A 9,690-nucleotide genomic window follows, 5' to 3' on the forward strand; every position below is an offset into this window, starting at 1 on the left:
TTTTCTTTCTCTCCACAGGGTCTTGCTATGTACTTAAGTACATAGTGAGAGACTCATACTCGCAGAGATCCTCTTGCCTCTGCTTCCTAAGTGCTGGGATTATGAAATTGGGCTTTCTGAACTGAGGTCAGCTGTTTTCAGTCCCACTCCAAGGGTATTCCTTTCAGAGAAAGGAGATGGACAGGAGGGGCATAGATCTGTCCTGGCCACCTTCCTGCTTTGGCATTTAATAAACTGCTTTGGGCACTAAAGGCATCATCCTACCTCTCCCTGAAGGGATCAGTTTTCTGAACAGGACTTCTCATGAGTTCCACAGGAGCCTGAACTGAGAGATGGAGGACGGGGTCTTGGCTTTGAGAGTCTCAGGTTTAAAGCTCTGTAAACTTGCTGTGAATAAGGCTATGATTTCCACACAGTCTTTTTGAAGTTTGTTTTCATTTTCTATATACCTGAAGAAATAAAGCAAAGATCATCCAAAATTTGATAATTTGGGAGAAACTAGACCCATTAAGCAAACAGTTCCCTTTAAAGAGGAAAGCTGATCCACACTCCCCCAGCGTTAGGATTTGTGAGAGTAGTTCTCGTCCACAGCATCTATATCAAGAGGTTTTGAGCGCGCGCGCACATGTGTGTGTGGTGTATGTGACACTCTGGTCTCGAACATGGGTGACTACTCAGTTGCTTTGTGTGTAGTTTTCTGATTGGCAGACAGAGGGGTCTTGTGGCACAGACTTTGGGGTGGAGGGAGTTGCAGGGAGGGAGCCTGGTGCCCTATTATAAAGGCCCAGCTGAGCATTTTTTAGCCTCAAGCATTTTAACACACATTAGCTAATTAACTGGCAGTTTGTCCAAGTGGAGATGAGAGAAGGTAGGCAATAGCAAGATCACACTTGATCATGCTTCCACGGTCTGGAGAGGACGGATAATGTGACTATAGTACAAGAGCCAGAGTGCCGTGTGTTTGGACAGGGGTTAATGGACAAGAGCTAATTGACAGGCTCTTGGGCCCTGCGCGTGATGGTCAGCTGGTTTGCTCATGACAGGGTGACAAATGCCCTATTCAGTCGGGGGGCAGTCACAGCTCACAGAGGCCCAGTCAGACCCCGTTACTGATCTGACAAGTGCTCAGGGTATTAGCTGGTTCACCACAGAAGTCTTCTCTGGAGAGCTCTGTGTCTAAGAAATACAACGAGATTCTTCATGGTCAAAATGTTGCATATTTTTTTTTAGACAGGAGATTTTCACACTGAAACCCAGTAAGCAATGATTTCTTATCATTCACTATCTATTCTCTGTAAGAAAACCCAGAAAGAATTGGCACATTTATAGAGATGTATAGCTCAGCATAGCTCATAGTAACTCAGTGTAGGCATCTGAAGTTTAAGATTTTTTTTGTTCTGGGAATCGAACTCAGGACCTTGCATGCCAGGCAGGTGCTTGTGACACTGAGCCATATCCCTGGCTAAAGTTTAAGATTTTGAAATTCAATTTTTACAATCTGAAAAAGTAAAATGTACTCTTTTTCTTTTAGAAAAATAAAAAGTAGTGGCAAAATTTATTTAAGAAAGCGAAAGTGAGGAGTGGGAGAGAAACTGGCTCTACAGAGCAAGCTTGGGCCAAGTAAATGGAACAAGAGGGTGAGAGCAAAGATAAAAGTACACGCCGCGTCTGGGAAACAACAGTGTGGGCTATCATGGAAAGCTCTGATGGTAAAAAATGTATTCTTTTTTTTGGTACATTACACAGGTTTATGGGTCAACAAATTTTCACTATAAAGAATCAGAGATTAAACACTTTAGGTTTTGTGGACATATAGTCTGTCATAAATGCTCAACTGCCTAAAGAGCATGATTTTATATATGGAGATTGAAATTTATAAAATTTCACAAGATATACTTCTTCTTTTGATTCTTTGCCATCATTTAAAAATGTAGAAATAAGTAGGTTCAGTGTATACACTTATAATGCCAGTTACTCAGGAGGCTGAGACAGGAGGATTGAAAGTTTAAGGCTAGTCTGAGCAATTTAGTGGAACCTTGTCTAAAATAAAATAAAATAAAATAAAATAAACTGGGAACATAGCTCAATGGTAGCACTCCCCTGGGTTCAATCTTTAGTACTAAAAAAAAGAAAAAGAACATAGAAATTGGGGATGGGAGTGTAGCTTAGTGGTAAAGTGCTTGCCTAGCATGTGCATGGCCTTGGGATCCATCTCCAGCACTAAAAAAAAAAAAGTAAAAAAATAGTAAAAACCATTTTTAGTTTTTGGATTGTACTAAGGTACAAAGACATGTGGTGAGCTGAATTAGGCCCATGAACTGTAGTTTTTTGGTCTCTGGTTTATTCCAGTGTTTCTCAACCTTTTGGTGACATTTCTTTGCCGGGGGAGCTGTCTTGTAGGATCTGTAGCAACATCCCTGGCCTCAACAAATAGACTCCAATAGCATCCCCTTTCTCTTCAAGTTGTGACAACCAAAAGACATCTGACACTGCCAAATGTCCTTTAGGGAGCAGAATTACCGGCAAGACCAACTGGTTTAGACAAATGCGTATAGCCATCTAATCACAATGATCAAGATACTATGAAACAGGGTGATTATCCCAAAAAAGTTCCTTGTACTATGCCAGATTTGACTGGTAATTATATCTCAACAAAGCTGAAAAAATATATTTGTACTGTTTGTTAATTTTCATTTATCTTTTTTTTTCAGTACTGGGGACTCAGGGTCTTTGCACTGAGCTATATCCCGAGCCCTTATGGATGGGTTGGCTGACTGACTGAGACAGGGTTTCACCAAGTCACTAAATTGCCCAGGTGGGGCTCAAACTTGCCATCCTCCTGCCTTAGCCTCCCAGAATGCTGGATTATAATTGTAGCAACTATGCCCGGTTTTTGTTGTGTGTGTGTATGTTTGGTACCACTGAGGGAGTCATGTGCTAAGCAAGAGCTCTACCACTGAGATACATCCCCAGATCTTTTAAAATTTTGAGACAGGGTCTCACTGAAGTGTTTAGGCTGGCCTTCAACTTGTAATAGGTGGGATTACAGGCGTTCACCACTATGCCCAGCTTTCACTTTTTTTTTTCTTGGTTTTTTGACACAGAGTCTCACTATATATTTCAGGCTGACCTCTAACTTGCAGTGATCCTTCTGCCTCAGCCACTTGAGTGCTGGGATTACAGGTGTGTGCCACCATACCCGGCTCTCACACATCTTAAATATCTTTACATCCTCTATAATAAATTGAGATGGGTTAAAATTATCTTTTAAATTTAGTGAATTTTATTATTTGAAAATTTTAATATATTTTAAAATAGCACTATACCATGAAATGAACAGATATAACTTGAAGGATTAGATATTCTGTTTTCTTTTTTTTTTGCTTTTTTCCAGTACTGGGAATCGAACTTGTCACCTTGTGCTTGCCAGGCAGGTACTGTGCCACTGAGCTAAATCCCCAGCCCCCAGAGAGGTAATTTTTTTTTTCTTTTTAGATATTCTGTTTTCTTGTAAGTTTGTTACAACAAATGTCTTATGGATTCCATGAACTAGTGGCCTATAATAAATAAATTTTGTTTTTATAAAAATTTCAAACTGGGCGTGGTGGTGCATGCCTGTAATCCCAGCACTCTGGCGGCTGAGGCAGGAGGATTGTTGCGAGTTTGAGGCCAGCCTGAGCTACAAAGTGAGCTCAAGGCCAGCCTGAACTGCATAGTGAGACCCTGTCTCTAAAAAACAAAAACAACAACAACAACAAAATAATTCAAATATATGGCTAGAGATGTAGCTCAGTGGCAGAGTGCTTGCCTAGTATGTACAAGGTCCCACTTGTTTTTGTTTTGTGTTGTTTTGTTTTTGTTTTTTGAGACAGGGTCTCATTACATAGTTCAGGCTGGCCTTGAACTCAAGGAATCCTCTTGACTAAGTACATGCTGGGTTTGTAGGCATGCGCTACCACGCCCGACTTTAAGGCCCTAGGTTTGATCCCAGCACAACCTCTTCCCCCAAATCATTCATACTGGGAGATTTATTTGGGAGAGGATACAGAGGATCAAACCCAGGGCCTTATAAATGCTAGGCAAGCACTTTACCATTGAGCTACACTCTCAGCCCCTTAGAGTATGAATGATTCCAAACAAATACTCCTGTAACTTTTTTTGTTTATAAAAATCATAAATTTATTTTAATTGTGATAGAACATAATATAAAATATACTATCTTAACAAAAAAGAAGAAGAAAGAGGAAGAAGAGGAAAAGGAAGAGGAGAAAAGAAGGGAGGAAGAAAGGAAAAGAAATACCCATGCATTTGGGCAAATGTTGTAGCCTAAGACACAATTAAAAGGAACAATGAAGTTGAACTACATACATTCAATATACATTTGTGGAGCAGTGTTCTAGGTACTGGTCACACAGAAAGATAAACCTAACATCTGACTTCATGGGATTTACTTTGAAGCTGGAGATTCAGGCAATGAACAAAAAAAAAAGTATGTAAAATTATTTTGGATTGTAATAATGCTAATAAGAATCTAAAATAGGGTCCTGGAATAAAAGTTGATGCAGAGGGTACTTCTTGGCCAGCAATGTACAGGAAGACCACTTTGAGGAGGTGCGACATTTGAGGTGAGATCTGAGTGAAGAGAAGGTGGCAGTTACAGTATCTGGAGGAAACAGCCATCTAGATAGAATGAGAACAGGCAGAGCAGCCCCGAGGCCTATCTGATCTTGACACATGAAAGGCCAAGGCAGAGGTGAAAGGCAGTGTGGGACGCAGAGCAGCTGTAAGGAGATAGGTGAGAGACAGCAAGCGGACTTTTAGAACCAGGCCTCCCTATCTCTCTTCCTCATCCCCCATCAATTTTGCCCTGCACTCTACTTTCTTGGCATACTGAATTTTTGTTGCTGTTCTCCAAGCAGGCTGTTTTTTATATGTATGTATGTATGCATGTATATATTTATCTCTTTCAGACAGGGTCTCACTATGCAGTTCATGCTGACCTTGAGCTCACTTTGTAGCCCAGGCTGGCCTGGAACTCACAATGATCCTCCTGCCTCAGCCTCCCGAGTGCTGAGATTACAGGCGTGCACCACCATGTCTGGCTGGGTTTTTTTTTTTTGGTACCGGGAAGTGAACTCAGGACCTTGTGCTTGCCAGGCAGGCGCTGTGTGGCTGAGCTATAGCCCCGGCTCCTGGCTGTTCTTTTTCAGTCTCATGCGTTTTTGCATAGGCTTTTCCTTCCAGCTGGAAGGCCAGGCTCTAACTATTCTGTCCTTGGTAATAGAATTTCCCTGAGTTTTAGCAGGGCTTATTCTTAGAGCCTCCTACCCAACCTGGACCCCCTGCCTACTTCTGGGCCTATCTACTGGACACAATGTATGTTGAGTCCCTTTATTATAATAGCTTAGGCGCTACCATTACTTTCTCTCATTTGCCTAATGAACTCTTATTTTTATCTTTTAAGATCAAATTCCAAGTCCACTTTTCCCATCCTCCCCCAGGAAAAATTTTCTGATACTCACAGATGACTTTCTCTATGTCCCTGTGATATTTTGTATGTACAGTTATCATAGCATTCTACTCGGTTAATAAGCATCAACTAGAAGCCTAATATACGTCATGGGCCGTGGTAAATAAATAGTCTGTAGTCTATAAGGAGAGACAACATGTGGTGAAATAACTGTGAAGTAGCCATAGTACATTCTCTGTGAGTGCTGAGTTGGAGTACAGACATCCCTCATTCATTCTGCCTTCTCAACTCCTACATCCAATTCTGTTTTTTGGTCTTTTGGGTTTTTTTCATTTTGTTTTTTGAGACAGGGTCTCACTATGCAGTTCAGGCTGGCCTTGAACTCATTATGGAACTCAGGCTGACCTTGAACTCACCGTGATCCTCCTGCTTCAGCTTCTTAAGTGCTGGGATTACAGGCATGCGCCACATCCAACTTTTTTTTTTTTTTTTTCTTTGAATACAGGGTCTCCATGTGTAGTTCATGCTGGCTGTGAGCTCACTATGTAGCCCAGGCTGGCCTCCAACTCTTGATGATCATCCTGCCTCAGCCTCCTGAGTGCTGGGATTACAGGTGTGTGCCATCCTACATCCAATTCTAGAGATATCTAGGAATTAATAAACCTGCGTAACCCAGATCTTGAGAGATTAACCCAATGGAAGGGAAAGGAGGAGGAAATCAGGTAGTATCAAGACAGAGGCTATAAGTCACACCAGCCTAAGGGATTAGATTCCAGCAGCAGAGATGGGAGCAATCAAGAGATAAAGCATTGTTCCTCCCGTGAGCCACAATAGGCAGCTGTTTGCGGTCACTACTGGAAATTTGGCAAGCTCTTGCAAGTCCATGCCCTACAAACCTTTCTTTTCAATGAACTAAGAGGAATTAGTAGTACAACTATCTTAACTATCTTGTGTATATATATATATATATAATATATATATATTTTTTTCTTTTCCCTTCCTTTTTTTCTCCTTTCCCCCATCCCAGTTTCCTTTTGAACAGTTTCTTCCCTTTTCACAATATCTATTATACATTTTGGATCTTACTCTTTTAGCTTCTCAAACTAGGGTCATTGCACTACAGAAACCCAAAAATAGAATAGCTGCAAAATAATTGGCTATTAAAGAACTCATTCTTGACTCAAGAGGTGCTGAGAGACTCTTAGAAATGTCTGAAAGACACTCTGAGGTAGAACTAATTCCTCCAAATAAGGAAGTGGGTGCTTATGCTAGAACAAGTTGAATAAAAAAAAGTTACTGAACAACTTCATTTAGCCATTACAGGCAAATGAGGCTGAGGGCATGCAGATTACATTTTGGGAGTTCTTTCTGGAATTATTTTTGTTTTTGTTTTTTGAGACAGAGTTTTGCTATAACTCAATGTGCAGCTCAGGCTGGCTTCAAACTCACAGTGATCCTCCTACCTCAGCCTCCCGAGTGCTAGGATTATAGGTGTGCACCAACTTGCCTGGCAAAGGTTATTATTAATGTTGTTAAAGTTTATATTTGTATCATGGACTCATCAGTACCTCTAGAAATAAGTCAATATTTAGGATAACGACCAAGATAACATCAGAACATTTGCAAAGAGAGTAGATGTAGATTTCTAGAAACCTCTACAAATTATGGGATTAAAAATAACTGGAAAAACCCTGAAATTGAAGAAATTATGCAAACTTTTGTTAAAAAGAGGCCAGAAAGGTCTTCAGGAGGGGAGAAAACATAGCCTTATTCAAGTTGGCTAAACATGGTAGTTTTCCAGGGGATATAAACTCACTGTGTAGTCCAGGTTGGTCTTTAAACTCAGGGAATCCTCCTGCCTCAGCCTCCTGAGTGCTGGGATTACATGCGCCATTACACCGGGGTGCACATGGCTTATTCAAACAAGATGCACTGTTGGATGTGGCAGATGTTCTTCTACATGCTTAAAATATATGACTTGATGCTTTTGTCTGTGTTCTTTCAGCACCCTCAAACTTTCTTAGGTCATCAGCTGTGCCACCCTCCAACTTTGAAATAAGATTTTTGCCAAAGCCTGAGTTGGGAGTTTTTTAATGTTTCACATTCTTGAATGTGTTTGGCATGCCAGGGCACTTATTAGTCCCAAATGCCACTAGAATTGGGGAACAGGTTATTGGGGACAGGTGAAAGGAAAGACTATTCAGTTCATACAGAGGCTTATGGAACGTGAGGGTATCTGGGACGAAGGTACCTCCTAGCGTGGGGACAGAAGCCCTTGGCTGGGGCACGCTACCGACATGCTGTGAGTGCTGGGTGCCAGGTATGGAGGAGGGATGGCAGAACACCTCTCTGTGGTAAGGGAAATTTTCTAGGCTTCTGTGTTAGCTGGCTGAGTGTTGAATATTCTGACAAAGCTAGCAGAGGCAATGTTTAAAACTACAGGGCTGATGGGTTGGGGTCTGTAGCTTTGGGATGGTGCTGCTGGAGAGCAAGTAGCTCCTGACTACGCTGACCAGGCTCCTCCAGAAGTGTTCGTTGTTGGGCAGTGTGTACATTACCCGGAAGGAAAATGATGGATGAATTAAACCTGTTCCAAGGAAGGGGTTTGAGCACTCAGATAACAAAAGTCTGTTGAGAGCTACTGATGAGAAAAGGAAGATCAGCATTATGATGAGCTCCAAAGAAGTAAGTTTATTTATTTATTTTTTTGTTTTGTTTTTCTTCCAGTACCAGGAATCAAACTCACGACCTTGTACTTGCCAGACAGGTGCTTTGCCGCTGAGCTAAATCCCCAGCCCCCTAAAGAAGTAAGTTTAAATGACTTTTTGTTGTTGTTACTGTTGTTTTTTGAGACAATGTCTTGATGTGTAATTTAGTCTGTCCTTAAACTCACTGTGTAGCTGGGCTTGATGGTGCACGCCTGTAATCCCAGCACTCGGGAGGCTGAGGCAGGAGGATCGTTGGGAGTTCAAGATCAGCCTGGGTTACAGAGTGAGCTCAAGGTCAGCATGAACTGCATAGTGAGACCCTGACTCAAAAAAGGCAAAAAAAAAAAAAAAATAAAAATAAACTCACTGTGTAGTCCAGGCTGGCCTTAAAACTGAGGCAATACTTCTGCCTCAGCCTCCTGAGTGCTGGGATTACATGCATGTGCCATTACACTGGGGTGCCGGTGGCTTATTCAAACCAGCTGAGCACTAATATAGATGGGCTGAAGAAGAGAGACAGAGCAAGGGGAAGAAGGGTAAAGCAGCACAGTGAAGGGCATTGAATTCTCTGCTTTTATCAATTACTCAATGAACTGCTATTTTTCTTTTTGTTTTTTTTTTTGCTACAAACTAGGTTTCTGGTTCCTCCACCAGTAACTGTTTTCCAATGTGATTAATGTCATTTTGGAGTGAGGAATGGTTGCAGTATTTGTGTATAGTATTTATTTTAGACCTGTGCTGCATGCTTGTGTATTCCTGGATTACAGCTTTTACATAGTTTTTATTTGTTTGTTTTCTTTTTTTTGGTACCGGAAATTGAACTCAGGACCTTGCGCTTGCCAGGCAGGCACTTATGCCTCTGAGCTATATCCCCAGCCCTTGGATTACAGTTTTTAAAAAGCCTCTTGACACTTATTGAAGAGCAATGTATCATTAAACATCTTTTTTAGAAAAACAAACAAAAACACCACAGGACTATTCAGATTTTTTCCTTTGTATTTTTTCCTTTGTACTATCAGGGAGAGAGAAGATACCTACTTCTGGGTCTGGGGATTTAGCTCAGCGGCACAGCGCCTGCCTGGCAAGCATGAGGTTGTGAGTTCGATTCCCGGTACTGGAAACTGCACCCCCCCAAATAAATAAATAAAAGAAGGTACCTACTTCTGAGTTGAGTCTGGAGAAACTCTTACAGAAGGCAGAGGAAACAGAAGCCAGAGGTCCAACAGTAGGAATCAGATCCCCTGTTTAACAGGAGAGGACTAGGGCTATTCATGGGTAAGGCTTTGGAGAGAATTCCAGTTGCCAGGGTGGTTGTTTAGATTCTTCCAACTGTTGAAATTAACCTGAGAAAAAGAGAAGGGAAGCAGCTGAAATCATGAAGAAAACTCAGTCAACATCAATGCCAGGCCTAAAAATACGTTCCTGAAAATCCTAACTACTCAAGAAGCTGAGGCTGGAGTCTGTCTCTCTCTCTCTCTCTCTCTCTCTCTCTCTCTCTCTCTCTCTCTCTCT

At 41.6% G+C, this 9,690-nt stretch overlaps 1 protein-coding gene and 1 long non-coding RNA gene across 4 annotated transcripts in view; one reads left to right on the forward strand and one right to left on the reverse strand.

Moving 5' to 3' along the window:
• The window catches only part of LOC102023014 (phosphatidylinositol 3-kinase regulatory subunit gamma), a 160,153-nt gene that overhangs the window by 18,367 nt on the left and 132,096 nt on the right, over positions 1 to 9,690 (forward strand). The gene's annotated exons all lie outside the window — the stretch shown is intronic.
• Positions 1 to 9,690, reverse strand: part of LOC102023788 — a 62,076-nt gene that overhangs the window by 15,388 nt on the left and 36,998 nt on the right. For 2 of the 3 annotated variants that reach the window (XR_263216.1, XR_001236683.1), the window contains exon 3: positions 9,340 to 9,521. This is a non-coding gene — a long non-coding RNA (uncharacterized LOC102023788). Of the gene's footprint in view, positions 1 to 43; positions 450 to 9,339; positions 9,522 to 9,690 lie in introns of those variants that run through there. The other variant, XR_001236682.1, reaches the window with a different exon arrangement.

This window comes from Chinchilla lanigera, unplaced genomic scaffold (assembly GCF_000276665.1).
Source record: "Chinchilla lanigera isolate Chin_1 unplaced genomic scaffold, ChiLan1.0 scaffold00063, whole genome shotgun sequence".
Classification (NCBI taxonomy): Eukaryota; Metazoa; Chordata; class Mammalia; order Rodentia; family Chinchillidae; genus Chinchilla; species Chinchilla lanigera.